Source organism: Pan troglodytes, chromosome 8 (assembly GCF_028858775.2).
Source record: "Pan troglodytes isolate AG18354 chromosome 8, NHGRI_mPanTro3-v2.0_pri, whole genome shotgun sequence".
In the NCBI taxonomy this organism is placed as follows: domain Eukaryota; kingdom Metazoa; phylum Chordata; class Mammalia; order Primates; family Hominidae; genus Pan; species Pan troglodytes.
Window position 1 is genome coordinate 36,998,159 of NC_072406.2, and position 20,194 is coordinate 37,018,352.

At 40.3% G+C, this 20,194-nt stretch overlaps 1 protein-coding gene across 6 annotated transcripts in view; it reads left to right on the forward strand.

Annotated features, from left to right (window-relative positions):
- Positions 1 to 20,194, forward strand: part of KIAA1217 — an 854,498-nt gene that overhangs the window by 296,904 nt on the left and 537,400 nt on the right. For 5 of the 6 annotated variants that reach the window (XM_063781488.1, XM_063781487.1, XM_063781489.1 and 2 more), the window contains one exon: positions 15,130 to 15,279. The gene's annotated coding sequence lies outside the window, so the exon portion shown is untranslated. Of the gene's footprint in view, positions 1 to 14,931; positions 15,018 to 15,129; positions 15,280 to 20,194 lie in introns of those variants that run through there. The other variant, XM_063781490.1, reaches the window with a different exon arrangement.

Here is a 20,194-nt window from a genome sequence, read left to right on the forward strand (position 1 = left end):
CCACAAAACTGAGACAACTAGAGTGCTTTGGATTTTGCTACCCATGTAGATTTATAAGTTTTCTTTTTATTGATAATTCATTGTGGAAATTACTTTGGCAAATATGTATTCAGAAGTCCATTCAAAAAGGAAAAACTCACTAAGTGAAGAATCTAAAAAGTTAATACAGCTCACAGAGCAGCCAAGAAATAGAAATAGAAATGGTGAGGCTTGAACTTCTAGCAAAGATATCAGTGTTTCACGTGATGGATCCAGAAGGAGATGCAATCCTTGCCTACCCCATTGCCATCTTTTCAAAGTCAAGAATGAGACCCAAGAGTAACAGGAGAGGGATGGAGGCTGACAAAGGCAAAGCAGCAGAAAGGAATCATTTAGAATATGCTCATGTCCTGATTTGAGGTTGAAGACCCCCCAGGATAAGAAGTGTTCTGCATGAGATATGTTTATTTGGCAAACAAGAAAGGCCAGAACAGGACCATCATTTCTTTTTTTTTTTTGGAAGCCCTCGTGATGGGATAAGAAGGAACGCATCCCAGCCAAAGGTCTAGAAGGAAGCTTCAAGGTCAGGCCCTGATTTGACACAGGGCCCCTAACACTGTCAAAGTGGCATGCCTGTTGGCCCCTACAAATGCACGAGGAGAGTTTCTGTGTTGTGACAGAGTCACACTATTTATCCTCCTTCACTGAGCTTGCAACTCTAGGAGGGACACAAATGGAGTGTGAGGGTGGCAGGAGGAAGAAAGGCCACCCTTAACCAGCCAGATAAACTGAACCAACACTGCGGGACAATGGAATAAGTGATACCACCGCCAGTTTTACTTTCTTTTTCTTTGCTTATATGTCATTTAAGAGCCACTTGCAGTCACTTCTCCCCATGAACAAAGGTACTCTGATAGCTTCCTTTTTTTTTTTTTTTTTTTTTTTTGAGATGGAGTCTTACTCTGTTGCCTAGGCTTGAATGCAGTGGTGAGATCTTGGCTCACTGCAACCTCTGCCTCCCGGATTCAAGCAATTCTCCTGCCTCAGCCTCCCAAGTAGCTGAGATTACAGGCACCAGCCACCACACCCGGCTAATTTTTGTATTTTTAGTAGAGATGGGGTTTCACCATGTTGGCCGGGATGGTCTTGAACTCCTGACCTCAAGTGATCCACCTGCCTCGCCCTCCCAAAGTGCTAGGACTACAGGCGCGAGCCACTGCGCCTGGCCTGATAGCTTCCTTTTTATCCCCACTGGTGTAAGTTGACTAAACAGCAAGTCTCGAGGACTTTCATGGTCTCTCCTCTCTTGTTCTAGGCTATTGCTCAGTCCCCTCATCCTAATCAGGAATAGTCAATACCTTCAGAAGCTCCATGGAAGATATCCAGGAGATTATCCAACTCTTTCAGATTTCCCAGAGTCCAAGAGTTTGGCTCTCCATAGCCCAGCTTTTTTTTTTTTTTTTTTTTTTTTTTTTGAGACAGAGTCTCATTCTGTTGCCTAGACTGGAGTGCAGTGGCATGATCTCAGCTCACTGCAACCTTCACCTCCTGGGTTCAAGTGATTCTCCTACCTTAGCCTCCCAAGTAGCTGAGATTACAAGTGCATGCTACCACACCCAGCTAATTTTTGTGTTTTCATAAAAAATACATTTGGATTTTTAGCAGAAAATGTGGTTTCACCATTTTGGCCAGGCTGGTCTTGAACTCCAGACCTCAAGTTATCCACCCACCTCAGCCTCCCAAAGTGCTGGGATTACAGGCATGAGCAACCGCACCCAGTCTGTAGTCCACCTTTTGTAAGAGATGTGAATTGGGATGAGTCTTCCCGGTGTGCCTAAGTCTCAGCTCAGGCTCCTAAACATTCAAGAGAACAGAGAAACTGTCCTGAGGTTGCAGGCCTTCACATTTCTCCTGATGCAGTGGATGGGATAGCAAGTGCCAAGGCTTAGCGACTACTCTAGCTTGTGAGCAGATCTGGGGATCCCTAGAGGGAAAGAGGAGAATGTGAATGATTTAGAGTCATCTTTGGTCTAACCTGGTCATGACTGTGCTGTGTTCCTGACCTGGTTTAGAAAAACCCTCCCATTGACAAGCCTTTCTTGGTTTCTACACCGTAGGTTGATGACTATTGAAGCTGAACATGACCTCAATGGTCTTTTAGTTGGCATATTACACTTGGGTTGGGGTGTGGATATGTGGGAGTTTGAGGGATGGGGATTAGGTAGCTGAGGACCAGGGACGTCTGATGTAGTGGAAATCTCCTTTGTGCTGATTTTAGGTCTCAGGACAGTCCCACAGCCCAACACCACCTTATCCATGGGACTATCGAGATCGTTGGGTTCTCTGGATGGAGTCCTAACATCGCCCTTTTAAGCAGTTGCCCTTTCTTTCTACTACCCAGGTCAAGCTTTGGAGAAATGGGACAGAAAGTCAAGGAGAGTTTTAACTTTAAACTCAGCAGCGTTTTTTGAAGGTGTCGCTGTGGAAGCCAAGATCATATCTGGGATTGACCCTAAGGTTGATGGAAGGTTTCTGAGCATAGTTCAGCATCATCCCACCAGGGGGCAGTAGGAAGCTGTGTGCACAAACCATTTCATCTTGACCAAAGTCAAATCCGAACCATACAACTTTTCTGTCCTTGAACCGGAGCTTCATTAAAACCCTTAGGCAACATTTCAGACTTTAAAACTGTAGAAACTTTTAGTGAATCTGGAAGCATTGTTAAGCGTAGGTTGGATTTTCTCTTCATAACCAATACAGGATTCAATTTTGCTGGGAGCATGTCATCATTTATTTTCTTGTCTGAAATGGCTGTTTTTCACTGGTTTCAAGATCTGAAATATGAATGCATTATTTACAATTATGTAATACCCTTACCCTGAGCTGTAAAATAAAAAAAAAACTTGCTTTTCCGTGTCTTTTAAAGTGTTGCCTCCAATCCATGTTATTAAAATTTAAAAGAACCCAAGAGCAGCATTGGTAAGAGCAGAGAACAGATTCACACTCAGATTCATTTTTGTTTAGCACTTGCCGTGTGCCAAGCATTGCCCTGGAAACTAGGAGTACAGGGGTGGCTCTGGCCCTCGGGGAGATCATGGTCTCCTGGAAGATCCTACAAAATAACAGAAGACCAAGTCCCCTGTGCTCTGGAGTAATTAGAATGCTGCTCTTAGCTTTTAGGCAAAAAGCTAATCAAATTGGTAAATGGGAAAAAGAAACACAATAGAATCCTTTCTGGAAAAACCACTGCTTAGGAAACCTGACATGTTCATAATTGCAGGATTTGGGGTAAAAACCCCTCAAGCAAATTTCCTACTTTATCAATTCCATTACAGCCAATTATGGCCTCTGTGTGTGTGTGTGCGTGTGTGTGTGTGTCTGTGCGTGTGTCAGTGTGTGTGTTGTGTCTATATATAACGAAATTAGGGCAAATGGCTTCCTCATTATTAAGAGAGCATTTTTCCTTCCTACTTGAGTTTTCATTATTTCCTAAGTAATATTTTCTCAGGGCAATTTTGCAAATGTAAGATACCCGGGAATAGATACAGGTTGAAGCGGCAATCCAGAGGCTGTCTCATAAAAGCATTGAGAAGTTTGGAAGCACATTAAGTTTTTAGATTGAAACAGCAATAAAATAATGTCACTGTGTTATGAACCAGGTGCTGCCTGCCTGCCTGATGTGTCTTGATTCTAATTAGTTAAACAGTAAAAATGGAGCCCTTATTTTTTTGGCAAGGTTAAGCGTATGGCTGAACATGCTCAGCACAGGACAGTGATTTGCAAACTCTGAATCCTGGTCCCCAGTCTATTATTGACTTTGGGAAAGTCACTTGGCCTCTTGTTTCTTATTTCTCTTGAGTAAAATGGAAGCCATGAAACGGTCCATCTCACTGGGGTACCGTGATGAATGTCACAGATGATGGAAATATGCTTTGCAAATTCAAACTGGGATTGAAATGCTGGTGCTAGCCCATAGCAAAGAGGTATGTGTCTGGTTTCATAGAGAAGCAACTCCCCTGCCTCCCTTTTTTGCCCACTTCTAGCCTCTGCATATGCCTAGAAGCACCAAGATCATTATTCAGCCATTTTTGCCCTTAAACAAACCAAATGCAGTCATTTCAAAGATATTCAGAAAGCATCTTGCCTTTATGCTCTTCAGGAAGCAGGAACCATGAAAATCAAGTTATTGTAGTTGTGCTTATGCGCCTTCTTGCCTCGGATTGACAGGGAAGGTATTGCATTTGGGGACCATAACCGCAAAATGGATTTATGATATAGGAAGGAGACAATTTCTCCATGTGGAAAGGGGAGCATTGGGCTGGTAATTCCTTGTGGTGAGTTTTTCTTCCCTGGACAGCAAACACAACAGCAGAAACTGTTATTTTCTTTTTTTTACTGTGTATCCAACACCTGTCACAGTGCCTGGCACACCGTAGCCCTACAGTAAATGTTTGCTGAAAGAATGTTGAGAAAAAAAAATCCACTGTTTCACTTGAAACTGCTAATTGTCATACCAAAGTACTTGAAAACTGCATTTTCCATGATGATCCTAAGCCATAAAATAACCATGAAATAATTGGAACTAATACTAATCCATTCATGTCTAAATTTATGTACAAAATTATAAAATTTTAATATATTTTAAAAGGCTTTTGTAAAAATGAACTTTAACTTTGATCTTTAGTGTTTTTAGTAGATTTTTCTATAAGCCTGAATTCCCACCGTTCAAAAGAATGAAGAGAGATGCTAGTTTACCCTTGTATTGTGGAAACTCCAACAATACTTAACTAGCTCACAGGAGAAAATGTGATTTCAGTCACATGGTTTTTATTCTTATTTACTCCTGAGCATCCCAGTATTTTAAAATGTAAAGGCATAAAGAGGAGATACAAATGCCTTCAAAACTCACTGTTACTTCTTAGAAGCCCAGGATGACTTGACAATTGAAAAACAGCACAGCTTCATGGTCTAACCTGTTTCGAAGGTGATTCCCAAGTCTCTTCTATGAATGCTTTGTACTGGGATTTCAACTGTTTGTGCTTTTAGTGTTTCTTAAGGAAGAAGCAGCCACATTTCATGATTCCTACCAACTTGCAGGAAGTTCTACCGTGAAAGAAGGATAAAAGAACTTAGTATTATTTTCAGGAGAAGGGTTACATTTTCCCACATTATCACATGTCCCCCCAAAAAGTATCATTGAAGGGAAAATTGATGGCTTCTTAAAAGAAAATAGAGTTTAAGGCCACTATGAAAAGAAATGCTTTATTTTTTTAATTGCTTGGGTCCATATTCAATAAAGAGCTTCGCTAATCATTTTTCCTAATTACTTTGGCTAACTCATATTTGTTGGGAAAAATATATATTGTGGAAACTGCAGTGAAATGTAAGTTGTTCTCCCATGTAATTAGTTTGTTCTGCGAGCTTATTTTTATTACAAAAATAATTTGTGGTAGGTAGCTATAGGAAGACGCTCAAGCTGGAAGGTTTCAGGATAATATTTTCTATGTGAAATCTTCTCTACCATGAGAAGTCATTTTATTCCTTGGAATTCAAACATATACTTTACATCTAATTCTAGATAGAGAGATGTAACAGACCTGGGCCTTTCACTGTCTGGTAGCATTTTGGTGGCCTTCTATCCATGGAGGGAATTAAAGGCTTCAGGCATCAGGGCCCTGTATGTTCTTTCAGAGAACCTATCTCTGGGGCCCTGTTTCCCTTTCTTACTTGTGTCTCCCTCTCAGTGCCAATTCAGTTATATGGGAGGTGTAGGGAATGGTGGAGGTTGGAAGAAGGGCACAGCCATGCCCATACCTGGAGTGACTTCTCCAGGGAACATTGACTGGTTTTGTTCATGGCTCCCTGAAGCCAGGAGGTATGGAGAAGGGGGCTTTCTTTTTTTTTTTTTTTTCCCCAAAACTAATCTAACTGCCTGTTCTCTGAATCCCATTTATACCAACTTCCCAGGAATGTCCTCTCAACTATTTTCAATTTTACCCTCCGTTTGGCTCTTTCTCCTTTGCTTTCAAACATTAGTAAATTCACTTATATTTTTAAAAAGAAGAAAAAGAAAAAAAAAGACTGAACCTTAGCAAAGTCTTCAAACAAATATCCTTTACCTGGTGCCTTTATTTCTTTGTGTTCTCCTTCCTGACTTTTATGTACTTTGCAGTCTGGCCCCATCCTAAAATATCTTTATTGTTAAGATTTTAACTCAATAAAAATCAAACCTCAATGCAGAAAAGAACCCCAAGAGATTGTCTGGTCTGCATCCAAATCTTCAGGCATCAGTGGCCATGCACTTCCCGCCAGAGAACAAATTTCCAGGACACTGTTTCTCGTTCCTGCCTCTCTCTTGCTCTCAATGCTAATTTGAATACATGGGAGACCAATGGAGAGCAAGCATTGCCCGACCTGGGATGATTCCCCAATCTGCAGACAAGGCACAGGGGCCAACAGCCAGAGGACACTGTGTACTTGGATAAATCTTTTGGTGTTTTCTCATGCTCACCAATCTTTCCACCATGTTTGATACAGTTAAAAAGGCCAGTTCAATTTCCATGACACTATATTCTGAATTTCATTCTGAACAACAGGGGAGAATTAGTTGGGGAAACTGGGCACTTACAAAAGGTCTTACTGATTCTCTGGCTCAACAGAGAATTCTCATAAGCAGAGGGCCTTTGCATTGCATTGAAAATACTTTGATTCTGTGAGCAGAAACACAAGCATGGTTCGTATTGAGCATGGTTACTGATTTAAAAGCAATTCAAAGCTGAGTGTACACTCCAGATTTAATGTTTGGCTATGGTTTTTATTTAGAAATATTTCAAGACAGAAAGAAGGCATTGTAAAAGTTACAGCACAACAGATGGTATATTTGGATACATATTCAAATATGCAGGCTAGATCTCTATCATTGGGATCGCTTTATATTAATATTTCTGAAAATAACTATCACTAAAAATAGCCATATATAGTTTTTTTCTGCTTTTCTTCTGGGCACTGTTACACAATTTATAAGAAAACAACTGCATTGCCTTTTAAAATCAGAATACAAATAAAGCGGGTTGCATGGTTGTATGTATATTTGATGTTGGTGTTGGTTGCTTTGTTTAGTCTGTTGGTTGATTTGAATTAGGAAGATTCAAAAGAACAGGGTGAAACCTGTGTGTTTGCCCCAGGGAGGGTGCCTCATTGCAAGAATCAGGACCTGGGATAGGAGACAGAGAACTGACTGACTCTTGAGTAGCTGGAGGCAGTGTTGGACCCTGGCAGCACCAAGTAGGCACTGACAATTAAGGAGCAGGAGCAATGTGGCCAGGCAACCACCACTGCCATCTCTTGCCACAAGCCACTCTCACACTGCTGCCACTGCTACTTCTACCCTTCTCATCACCTTGAGTCCTTCCCTCAGGGTTTAGAGTAGAGCCCACATCACCTACCTGGACACTGGTGGCCAGGGATGGTGCAGAGATGGGGAAGGCGGAGGGAAACGTCTGAGAAGGGTCTTACCCTTTCCACTTAGATTAAGGGATGAGGGGGTAGATTCGCTGACATGGCAGAGAATTTCCCAATAATGCAAAGGAGTTTTGAATGGTGGACTCTCCCGCAATATTCAGTATAGAGGGGGAAATGTATTAGAACACTATGACTAATAAAAATTTCATGTGCCCTCTATTGATTTATTAAGATTACTATAGTGATCCCTCCCAAATGATTCCAGCATTTTGGGAGGCCAAGGCGAGAGGATCGCTTGAGCCCAGGAATTTGAGACCAGACAACATAGCAAGGCCCTGTCTCTACTAAAAATTAAAAAAAATAATAATAACTGGGTATGTTGGCACAAGTCTGTAGTCCCAGCTACTCAGGAGGCTGAGTGGGAGGATCACTTGAGCCCAGGAGTTTGAGCTTACAGTGAGCTGTGATTGCACCACTGCAGTCCAGCCTGGGTGATAGAGTAAGACCCTATCTAATAAGCAAACAAACAAATGATTACAGTAAACCTCATAAAAGTGTTGGAAGCATGGTTCATATATTATCATAATTTCTAGCATTGTATGCTTTTAAAATCCAACTCAGTAAAAGTATACCTTTATCTAACTAGCGATATGGTTTTGTTGTGTCCCCACCCAAATCTCATCTTGAATTATAGTTCTCATAATCCCCACGTGTTGTAGGAGGAAGCAGTGGGAGGTAATTGAATCATGGGGGGCAGTTACCTTCATGCTGGTCTAGTAATAGTGAGTGATTTATCACAAGATCTGATGTTTTTATAAGGGGATTTTCCCCATTTTGCTCGGCACTTCTCCTTGCTCCCACCATGTGAAGAAGGACAGGTTTGCTTCCCCTTCTGCCATAATTGTAAGTTTCCTGAGGCTTCTCCAGCCCTGTGGAACCGTGAGTCAACTAAACCTCTTTCCTTTATAAATTACCCAGTCTCTCATATGTCCTTATAGCAGTATGAGAACAGACTAATGCAATTAACATCGGGCATTGAGTAACACAATGTGTATCTTGTAGGTCTGATGTCATTTCTGTGCCATGCAGTATCCCGGGGCACAAGTGGTGATCTGAACAGTCATGGAAATCCAACTGGCTTTTCAACTGTACCAAACACGGTGGAAAGATTGATGAGCATGAGAAAACACTGTCAGATTTATTCAAGTACACAGCTTCCTTTGGCTGTTGGATGCCGTGCCTTGTCTACAAATTGGGGCTTCACCCCAGGTCGAGCACTGCTAACCCTCCGTGGGCCTCCTGTGTGTTCAAATGGGCTCTGAGGGCAAGTGAGAGGCAGGAAAGAGAAACAGCATTCTGGAAATTTGTTATGTGGGGGAAAATGTGTGGCCTCTGATGGCCTGAACTTCTGAATGAAGACCAGATAATCTCTTGGAGTTCTTTAGTACATTGAGGTTTGATTTTGTTGAATTAAAACCTTAACAATAAAGATATTGTAGAATGGGGCCAGACTGCAAAGTAAACACACACACACACACACACACACACACACACACAGCTGCTTTAATCGCCAATGTGAGTATATTTTAATTGAAATGTTGCTCTACTGATAATTTAACTAATATGGCTCATCTTACATAATATAATCACTGTCTTTATGTAATAATTGGAGTTACTTATGTACTATTTTCCTGACCCCATTCATTCATACATCTGCCATGCTTCATATGCAAATGTCTGTCACAGAGCAGCCATTTGGTGAGTTCTTATTACATGAATGATCAAACTGAACTATGCGACAAATATTATTTCTGGTGTGAGAAACACAAAATGAGTAAGGCACATGTCCTCCTCCAAAGAGTTCAGATTCTAGTGGATAAGATAGAAAGTAAACAAGTATTTAAGTGACATAAGATATGCTATAATAAGAGATATATGAAAATATTCTTAGCATTTATTGAGCCTTTACTGTATACCAGGGAGATTACTATATGGTTCACAGATATTTATTTTATTAAGACAACTAAATGGCATGTGTGTATTTTTATTACCATCATTATCATTTCCATTTTATAGATGAGGAAACAGTCTTTGAGAGGTTAACTGATATAGAAAGTGGTGATTTGAATAGGAAGATTCAAAAGAATAGTATGAAGGCAGTGTTTGCACCAGAGAAAGTTCTTGATTGTAAGAAACAGAAGTTTGCCTGAGCGAGGGGAATGTCTAAACTCAAACCCTGAGCATCTCATCTGGAGGGCACACTCTTAGCCACTACTTCATGCCATACTTAGACAAGGAGGAGTTTGCTATGGTTTTCACAGAAGAAAGAGTGCTGCTCTGGTATCTTGCAGGCTGTGTAGGTGATTTTTTTTTCAGGCTGATACTGGATATTCCAGACAGAGGGTGTCACACATAGCAAAGCTGGAGTCATGAGAGAACATAGTTGAATAAGCAACTGCCAGTAGTTCAGCCGTGAGTTGGGCATTGGATCCCTATGGGGTTTGTGATAGTAGATGAGGCTGGGAAAAGAAACCAAGAGGCAGGCAGCTGATGCCGACTGTGGTAAACAATCTCACGGGGCTCTCGGGGCTGTGGATATTATTCTCAGGAAGGTGAAGAGCCACGGAAGGAGGGGAGATGAGCAGATTTGTGGCGATTGCCCTCAATCTCTTACCGCCTAGTTCTCCTTACAGCTGGTAACTAGCAACTTCTAGTCAGGGCCACAGTCACTTGTGGTTCTTTCCAATTCATTCTTGGTCTCCTCTCTCCACAGAGCTCAGGCATAGGTTGTCCAGGGCTGGGCCTGGGTCAGCTCCAAGTCTTAGGTCACACGCTTTACTCAGATTGCCCCCACCTCTAACCACGGAGGCACTTTTAGAACATTCCAGAGACCTTGCCTCTCTCCTTCTTTACAAAAATTGCTCCTGCTGTTCCAGGCCTCCTCAGATGCCCAGTGGGTCCACCAGAGGCTCTGGCGGGGACCTCTGCTCCATCTGACTTCAGATGTTACCTTGCTTCACATTAAACCAGCAATCACTGGCAATTAAATGCATTATTTAATAAGGACAAAATTAACCCAAACCCCTCTCTTTTATATCCTTCAAATGCTATTTTTTAAATTTTATTTTGGTAGTTTTGGGGGTACAGGTGGTTTTTGGTTGCATGGATAAGTTTGTTAGTGGTGATTTCTGAGATTTTGGTGCACCTGTCACTCAAGCAGTGAACACTGTACCCAGTGTGTAGTCTTTCATCCCTCACCCCCCTCACACCCTTCCCCTTGAGTCCCCAAAGTTCATTATATCATTCTTATGCCTTCGCATTCTCATTGTTTAGCTCCGAAGTTATAAGTGAGAGCATATGCTACTTGATTTTCCATTCCTGAGTTACTTCACTTGGAATAATGGTGTCCAACTACATCCAGATTGCTGCAAATGCCATTATTTTTTCTTATTTATGGCTGATTAGTATTCCATGGTGTATATATTCCACATTTTCTTAATCCACTCACTAGGTGATGGGCACTTCTGGTGGTTCCACATCTCTATATTGTGAATTGTGCTGCTATAAACATGTGCATGCAAGTGTTTTTTTGTTTTTTGTTTTTTGTTTTTTCATTTTGGGTAGATACCTAGTAGTAGGATTGCTGGATTGATTAGTAGATCTACCTTTAGTTCTTTAGGGAACCTACACACCGTTTTCCATAGTAGTTGTACTAGTTTACATTCCCACTAGCAGCATAAAAGTGTCCCCTTTTTACGACATCCACGCCAACATCTATTATTTTTTGATTTTTTAATTATAGCTTAGCCATTCTTGCAGGAGTAAGGTGGTATCTCATTGTGGTTTTAATTTGCATTTCACTGATAATTAGTGATGTTGAGCTTTTTTTATGTTTTTTGGCCATTTGTCTACCTTCTTTTGAGAATTGTCTGTTCATGTCCTTCACATAGTATTTCTTTAACTCTGAATATCATCAACTGTTTCACATTTGATGAAAATGCACCTTACTTTCTTGCATTTCTATCTATTGTATGCAGCCAAGTTGAATTTCTCAAATGAGAAAATCTGACTGGTTGCCAGGGCACCAGTGGAAGAAAGTCTGTTGCAAAAAGGGGTGGGTTTCACAATTGCTTTTCTCACAAATACTGTGCTATCACAGGATAACTCTGATGATTTAATGTGTCACTTTGAATCACAGAATGTTTTCTGTAATTCTACTACTGTAGTAATTTGCAGTAGTCAAACAGGAAAATTGTGTTCATTCAGACTCAGTGGGTTTCATATTCCTATTGTTTCCAAAGTATTTTAATTTTTAAATAATTTGGAGTTTAACTGATTTGAAGTTCATATTTACTAAATAAACCCTCTCTTCCAAAGTCTTACGAACTGGGTAGCAACATCCAAAATATTTCAGAGACCTTTTTATTTTTTTATTTTATTTTATTTATTTGTTTTTTGAGTAGGAGTCTCACTCTATTGCCCAGGCTGGGGTGCAATGGCACGATCTCAGCTCACTGCAAACTCGGCTTCCCAGTTTCAAGCAATTCTCCTGCCTCAGCCTCCTGAGTAGCTGGGATTACAGGCACACACCACCACGCCTGGCTAATTTTTGTATTTTAGTAGAGACGGGGTTTCACTATGTTGGTCAGGCTGGTCTCGAAATCCTGACCTCATGATCAGCCCACCTCAGCCTCCCAAAGTGCTGGGATTACAGGCATGAACCACAGCGCCCGGCCAAGGGCTTTTTATTTTATTCAAAGACAAGATTTTTCAGGTTAATCCAAGTGGTCTTGATATACTCATCTTTTTTTTAAAAAAAACCACAGACTGATCACAAATGTTCTTATTCATTCATTATAACAAAATTCACTAAGAACTTCCACTTGGCCATTTTTAGTAGTATAACTGGAATTACTCTATTTGTGTAAAAATAATAAAACTATATTTGGAACTATATTCTAATACACTTTTCAATTACCTCCCCAATTAGTCTGAATTCTCCAGATTAGATTCTAGAGAATTTTGCTTACTACGAAGAGATCCAAGCAATGGATTATTATTGCTAATTACTTCTCAACAAGATCCAGTGACCAGCAAATAACTCAAGGTGTATTTTCATGTCCTGTTGCAGTGCCCACACTGTGCACGCACAAATTGTCTGCCTTCTCATATACAACTTTCTCAGGGTGCTCTTTTCTTCTTCTCTCTCACATGCAGAAAGGGAAAAGAAGAGAGCAAAACTGTAGCCATTGAGGCAAAGATTTGGAGGAAGAAGAGCAGAAAAGATGAATACAAATGTTTGGAACAGGGATAGAATTGGGCCAATCTAGTGGGAAGGAAGGGCTGTGAACTGTGGAACCAGGAGTGACCAGAAGCCTTGTTTGGTGTCCTGGAGGACCAAAGTGGGAAGGTTCGACAACGGGACTCAAGGAAAAGAGATGGATGGTGGGAGCAGCTTAGAACTTTCTGTCCCAAACAGTAAACTTATTCACATAGAATTGCGAACTATTACACGCACAGAAAAAGAGTAGCCATGGAGAGAATGGGCTACGGAGTTAGGCTGACTGGGATTTGGGATCAGGCTTCTGCCACTTACAGCGTGATTTTGGACAATGTATCTAACCTTTAAAAGCGTTGGCTTATTCATTTGCAAGATTGGGCTAACAATGCCTAGCTGGTAGGACTGTCCTGAGGATAATATGAGATAATGTATGGGGAGCAATGCTTGGCACTCAATGTAAGCTAGTTATTGTCTATATTATTTATATACATTTTTCAATTACCTCCCCTAATTAGTTCAAATTCACCAGATTTGACCCTAGAGGACTTCACTACAGGGACAGTCAGGCAATTGATTACTATTACCATTATTCTAATAATAATTTGAAGCAATCAAACAGCTATGTTTATGTCATTGGGCAAAATAATCACTCCTTCACCTGGTCACTGGTTTATGTAAGTGGAAGGATCCCAGACTTTGAAGTCACACTGACCTGGGTTCAAATCCTGAGTCTGCTACTCACCAGGAAAATCATTTTAAATCTGGAAACTCACTTTCCTTTATAGTAATGTGTGAGATCACTTCTACCTTTCCAGAGAATTGTTATTACTAAAAGTGATAACAATGGATTTAGTGTGGTGCCTTGTTAGAGTGCCAGGTAGTTGGCACATTGTAGTGATATTCAATTTTCAATATTTCACAGTTTTGATGTCATTCAGTGGCCAGTGGAACTTAGTGTGGTGAATGGAGAAAATGTTGTTCTAAGTATTAGACAAAACAAGAACTCAGAGTAGGTAAGAATGTGTGCAAAGTTTTATGATGAAGTGGTCACAGAATCAACACTAGAACCTCAAATATAGATTAGCAGAGCTGGGACCCTATCCTCTACTCATCAAGAAATTATAGCTTCATTTTGTTGGTAAAGAAACAGCCCAGAAATCAAATGGTTTCGCCAGGAACCTAGACTTCACCTGACACCAAGGCTACTCATCTCTCCTGTGTTATACGGTTTCAGTGGACCACTTTGATGCCCAAAAGAGATTGAAAATAAAACTTTAAGTATGACAATATTCATAACTATTGAACTCAGCACAAGAAATAATTTAAATTGTATGGTCATAGCCAATATTTTAAAAGTATAATAGCATGAGTATTTCAGGGTGAAAACTCAACAAAATGTTTGTGATATGTGTTAATTGAGGCATAGTTCACATTTTAATAGCCTGGCTACTAAATGATGGTCAAAACTCAATAATGTGTTTATGACATATTATAAGTGTGTTCAATTACCTTTTTCCATACTTTTATCCATCATTTTCCTTCTCCTTAAAATATGTTTCTCAGGATCCTAAGGGGAGTTTACAGAAACAAATTTCTATTGGGAAAAATACTGTTTTAACCAGTTGCCTTATTCTGTGAGCCCCCAGTTTTCTGGCATCAAGTAAATCACTATAGTTTCCCACAGCATAGAAATCTACCAAGTGCAGGGGAAGGTTGCAATGTCAAGTTCATTCTTCTGGGTCTCCTCAACAATCCCAAAACCCTCCTCCACAGAAGAGGTGCCTCTCAGCATCATCCATAATTTTGAAATCTTTAGGCTTCAAAATTCCATTTAGACAGAAACCTTTATGTTGGGCAATTCATGTTCACCAGTGTTCCAGCCTCTCCTACCTGTCCTTACTCCCATGGCCATGACCATGACCATGTCTTGTTTGGCATGGCTGAGGGAACCAGGCATCTCTGTGTAGCAGGCTCTTGGAGCGACATAGCCACTGCAGCTGCACATCATCCTTAATAAAGGGATTAGAGATGCGAGTCTGCAATGGTTCAGCTTTTCATTCAGCCTCTCTGATTCTCAATTGGCCTCTCTTCATTTCCTTCCGCCCCCAACTACCTAAGCCAACTCTTATTTTCATGGTTGACTTAGTCGAATGTGTTTACTTTCCTTTATAGCGTCCAACTAATGTTTTGGGGAAAATACTGGAAAACTGAAGTTAACTTGAACTCTAACTTTGGATAACTATAAAGCCCTGTGTGTAATTACAAAGCATCCTGAGCCAGGCTGTATATCATAGAGGTATTTTATTCTTCATTTTTTTCTGCGTTTTTTTTTTTTTCTATCCACTTGAGTTTTAATTACTCAGCAGTTCTGCAGTGGGAACAATTCCATTATGACTTGTATTTTACAGACGGAGATCCTGGGGTCCTAAATTTGTGGCCAATTGCACTGTGTCCTGGAGACGGAGTGGAACCACAGCCCAGAGCCCCTGGGAATCATCCCTGAAAGACTGCATTACTTCTCCATGGAGTCTTCCTCCTCCTGCTTATTTTCTTTTTGGGTAAGGTCTATCTTTTTATTAAATCATAAAATGAGCATCCATCATCTTGACAGTGAGTGAATTATGAGCTGTAGGCCTATCTATAAAACTTGGCTTCTGTTCATTCCCTCTCTGAGCTCAGTGGAACAAAATGTCCAAATTGAACCCTGCAATCTTCCCACAGGTATTTGTTCTGATATGTAGCTGCTTTATTTTTCAGTCATTCTTCCTTTGGTGTTGCGGACAGGGTTAGCACATATGTGTTATTTTTCAGACCATGTATTAGATCCATTTATATGCCTGTCTTTGTGTTCAGACTCTGGCTCAAAGCCATGATAATGACTAAAAAATACGAAAATGCTCAGAGAACATGAACTTTTTGGCAAAGGATAGAGGGAACGGTGTAGATACCTGATGACTGCCTGTGTCTGTGGAGGGAATAGAATGAATCAGAAATAAGAGTTGTTTTTGGGTCAGTCCAATTATATGATCTTGATCAAAGTCAGGATACCATAAAAGAGCAAAATTAATTTTCCAGTTTCATTGAGATCCCTTTGCTTTCCCCAAATCAGCCTACATGAGTGGCCTTGAGTGTCTGGAATGGTGAGATGACCAATTAATCCTCAACTTTAGCATATTCATTCAGCCTAAATTCTGTTCATAAATCCACCAGTTCAATATTTTATGCTAATAAAAACTATTAACATTTTTCATTTTCTCCCATTACAAAGTTTTCATACAGCCCTCAACATTCTGCCTGCAAGATGTAAAATTTTGGTATTTAATCCATAGGAAGGTAGGAAATTAGATAGATAGATAGATAGATAGATAGATAGATAGATAGATAGATAGATTATTTATCTTGTCTCAATACCGTCTTCATTCAACTTGGTGTTTGGTTTAGTGAGCTGTATAAATCAGCACTCAGCCACATCACAGAGGGATAGAAGGGCCTTCGACATCATGGTCAGAGAATCATTGTCAGGAAGCATTAAACTTAGCTTCCTCAATGTCAGAATGTTTGCACCAGCTCTGACACAGGAAGTTCGCTTAATGACGGCAAAAGTTCCCTGAGTGACGGTAGAAAGTTTGCAAAATAGCTTCTGAATTCAAGCAACCAAAGAGGCTGTATCCCCTCCTTCTGTAAAGTGATATTGTTGGTAGAAAACCACCAGATGAAGGAGGGCATGCGGGTGCTGGATTTTGTGCAGCTAGAAAGCTGGTAGGTAGGTCCTGTTTAGTCTGTGCCAGAAGCCAAGCAAGCTTCAGAAAGGGAGTTCAGGAGTCCTCTCAGCTCCCGGTGATTTACCCTGACTTCCCTTTGTAAGCATATGGATTCTATTTTCTGCTGTCTCTATAAATACTGTTGTGACTGTCTCTGCCAAACCAGCTACCTTTCTCACCCCAGGGAGAAGCCAGGGATCAGACATTCCTACGCTACCGCCCCATTAGATGCTGCCGTAACACGAGGGAGCAGACCTGGCAGTCAATATGATGTGTGTATTTGAATCTTTAAAGAGCTAGGCTACACTTAGAGTCAGCGGACTACCATAAATAACCTGTGTTCCTCTCTCTTTGTGTGGTTTGCCCTGGAATGCCTTGCGCTTTAGCGTTGTACAAGCAGCAAGAGATCAAAGAGTCAACCTTTTATGGATGCATAGTTCATTACAAAGTCATCCGTGGGAGGAGACCCTGGCAAAAGCACTAATCATTCTCTCTTGTGACTGTTTTGTTGCCTGAATTGGGATTGGAGGGCACTAAAAGAACTTGCAACTACTTTAAATAATTTTAAAGAATAAAATAAAGCTGGAAATTCACTTTTAAAGGAGGGCTAAAACTTAACTGGCATCTTTTTTGGGTATAGAATGTGGTAGGAGGAAAGAGGAAGTAAAGGAATTGGCCCATTATCACATGGAATGTGGTTGGAGAAGAATAATAGAAGGCAGAACAGAATCCTGTGTAATTTACTTACCCTTGGGTAAGCATTAGAGAGAGCCTTTGATAAGCAGAGCAGAACATCGACAGGGATTTTTTTTTTTAAAGCCCAAACTAGATAATGTATTTGAAAAACAGGCTTTGAACTAGTTTGCTAGAATATAAAGAATAAATGTGTTTCAAATTATAGCACTAATGATGTTGCAAACCCAGGATTATGGATAATCACAATGCTACAAAACAATAGCTACTATTTATTTGATGTCTGCTGCATGTCACATGCTGTGCAGTGTATGTGATATCTTTTCATCTCACAACCATGCATGGGGTTGACCTGTTGGTATCCCCACTTACACACAGGGAAATAGGACCCTGCAAAGTTGAAATGCTTAGCTCAAGGTCACACAGTCACTAAGTGGTAAGCCCAGGATTTGAACCGAGCTCTGGAAGGAAGTGGAAATGACTACCTCTTAGCCTGTAGTTAATATTTCTGGCTCTTGACACTTGTTCTAGTCTCTGCTGCAGGAGTTGTTGGAACTCTTTTGCTTTCTGAGCTTGGGAGATTCGCTCTCAAAGACTTACTCTGTGATTAAGACTTACTCTGTCTGAGCTGAATGTGTGTATCTGTATGGGGGCTCTGTCCTTGTGGTTGTCCATAGGCAGTCAGAATTAATTACTCATAAAACATTGCATAGATAAGACTTTTGATCTGGCATTTTGGAAGTTAGGGGTTGGATATCTTATAAAAGAATGTCTGTTGCATACTTGATCAATTACAGTGATAGCTAAAGAAACATTTTCTCAAATGTATTATTTTAACAGGAATCATGTTCTAGCTTCCCATCCTTTAGCTTACTTTAAGTTTCAGAAAACCTGGACTGTATGAACTTTTTTTTAAAAAAATGACAGGGTAAAATGCAAAAAAAAAAAAGTCAATGATTACAGTCAATAAAGTCTCAATGGCTCTGTATCCCTGAGATCTTTTGTTCTTGTCATAGATAAAAACTGCATCACAGAAATGCCACAAGATCAAATGATTAAGATGATTGGAAAACTACAATGCTCTATAAATGTTACTTTCTTTCTGTTCTTCTCAGTGATACTACCTTTGTTCAACCCATCTCTTCCTGCTGTTTTAAAATAAAAAGTTTTTTAAAAGTCAGAAATAAAAGCAAATAACTGATCGATCCTTTTTTTTTTTTTTACCAATTTCATAGCAATTGAAAACATCATCCAAAATACTGTAGATCTTCCCCCCCTTCAAGTTTTCTTGAAAGATTTCACACGTGCAGTGTAAGAAATTGTGAGTCAGCCTTCTCCAATCCTGACTTTAAGAGTTGCAAAAATCATCTGCCAGGGATCACATATGTTCTCGGTTCCATGAGAGGAAGAAAACACATTTGCTGGAAAAAAAAAAAAAGGAAACTTTAAAACCAGTGGAGTTAGAATAAATACACTTGCATTCTGCTAACTTCTTTTCCTTTCCAGGGCCTGAAGGCTTTTCTGGCCCTGGACAGGAAGCAAGGCATCTGTCACCCCAAATACTCCCTCTCCGGGATGGGGGTTCCAGCTGGTCATGGAAGGGAAGCAAAGGAAGTGCAGAATGACCAAAAGATGGGATTAGGATGCAGAAATAATAAATCTACAGCAACTACTTTTTGAAGCCAAGACATCCAACAGCTATAAGTCCAATCTCTCCTTAAGACCTCACAACACTCCAATATGATTGGTAATAAACTTCAGTCTGCAGTTGAGACATGACTTTTAGCAGGCTAAGGCACTTGGCTAAGGTCACATAGCTAGTGAGCCAGGTAGGGAAGAATACCAGAGCCTGTGAGTGTAGTATTTCATGAGTAGCATTACCTATGGAACCTCCAGAACATTGGATAGGTATTTCCATCTAAGAAATTGTCTTCAGCCTGGTGCAGTGGCCCACACCTATAGTCCCAACATTTTGGGAGGCTGAGGCAGGAGGATCTCTTGAGGCCAGGAGTTTGAGACTTGCCTGGACAACATAGCAAGACCCCATCTTTACAAAAAAAATTAATAATTTACCAGACGTTGTGATGCCTACCTGTAGTCCCAGCTACTCAGGAGGCTGAGGTGGGAGGATCACTTGGGCCTAGGAGTTTGAGGTTGCAGTGAGCTGTGATCATGCCACTGCATTCCAGCCTGGGTGACAGAGTGAGATCTTGTCTTAAAATTAAATAAATAAAATTGTCTTTTTAAAAAAAAAGCAGAGAAAGAGTCTCCTAACATCCTAAAGCAACAGCTTACTGGCAAGTACTAGTGCCTCCATGTTAACATTGCAGAAACCAGATTCAAACAAGTTGTGAGTTTCTCTTGAAGCAAAAGAAATCAATTACAGGGAAAATGGAACTCTCAACTTAGCACTCAACTTAAGAAATTTAAAACTCATTTCATGATGCTTTGCCCTTCTTCACCTCTCACTGAAACAGTTCTGTTCTTCAGTAATTGGTGTTGGGTTGTTCCCGTGGGTTGACAGTCAGCATGTTTTTATTTATTAAATGGTGTAAGTAAAAATTGATGTGGTGGAACAATCATGGCAGTCTCTGCCACAGAACAAAGGCTTTTTCTAAACCAGCATTTCTCCCATAACATCTGTGAAGATGTTTCATGTGGATTTTCCTTCCCCAATATCCAATGGCATTTATTTCATGTTCAGACGGAAATGACAGTGACATTTCATTTGACCAAGGAAAAATAAAAGGAAAGAAAGAAACATTTCTACATTTAACAGAACCCAAAGGCAACTTGAAAAACACTTTGAAAGCTTATTTCCATTTTACGATCTAAAGCAGACCTAAGGTATATCTGTAGACAGGTGGTGCTGGTTGCAGTTCTGCTGTGAGCCTTTATGAAAAGGATTATGTTGACTTTCTGAGAATATTTCAGGATTCAGCATCTCAAAGGACTCCAAAATGGTGGTTTTAAACTCCCATTGAAATGGGTCACAATATAAATCCTAAAGAGAAAACCA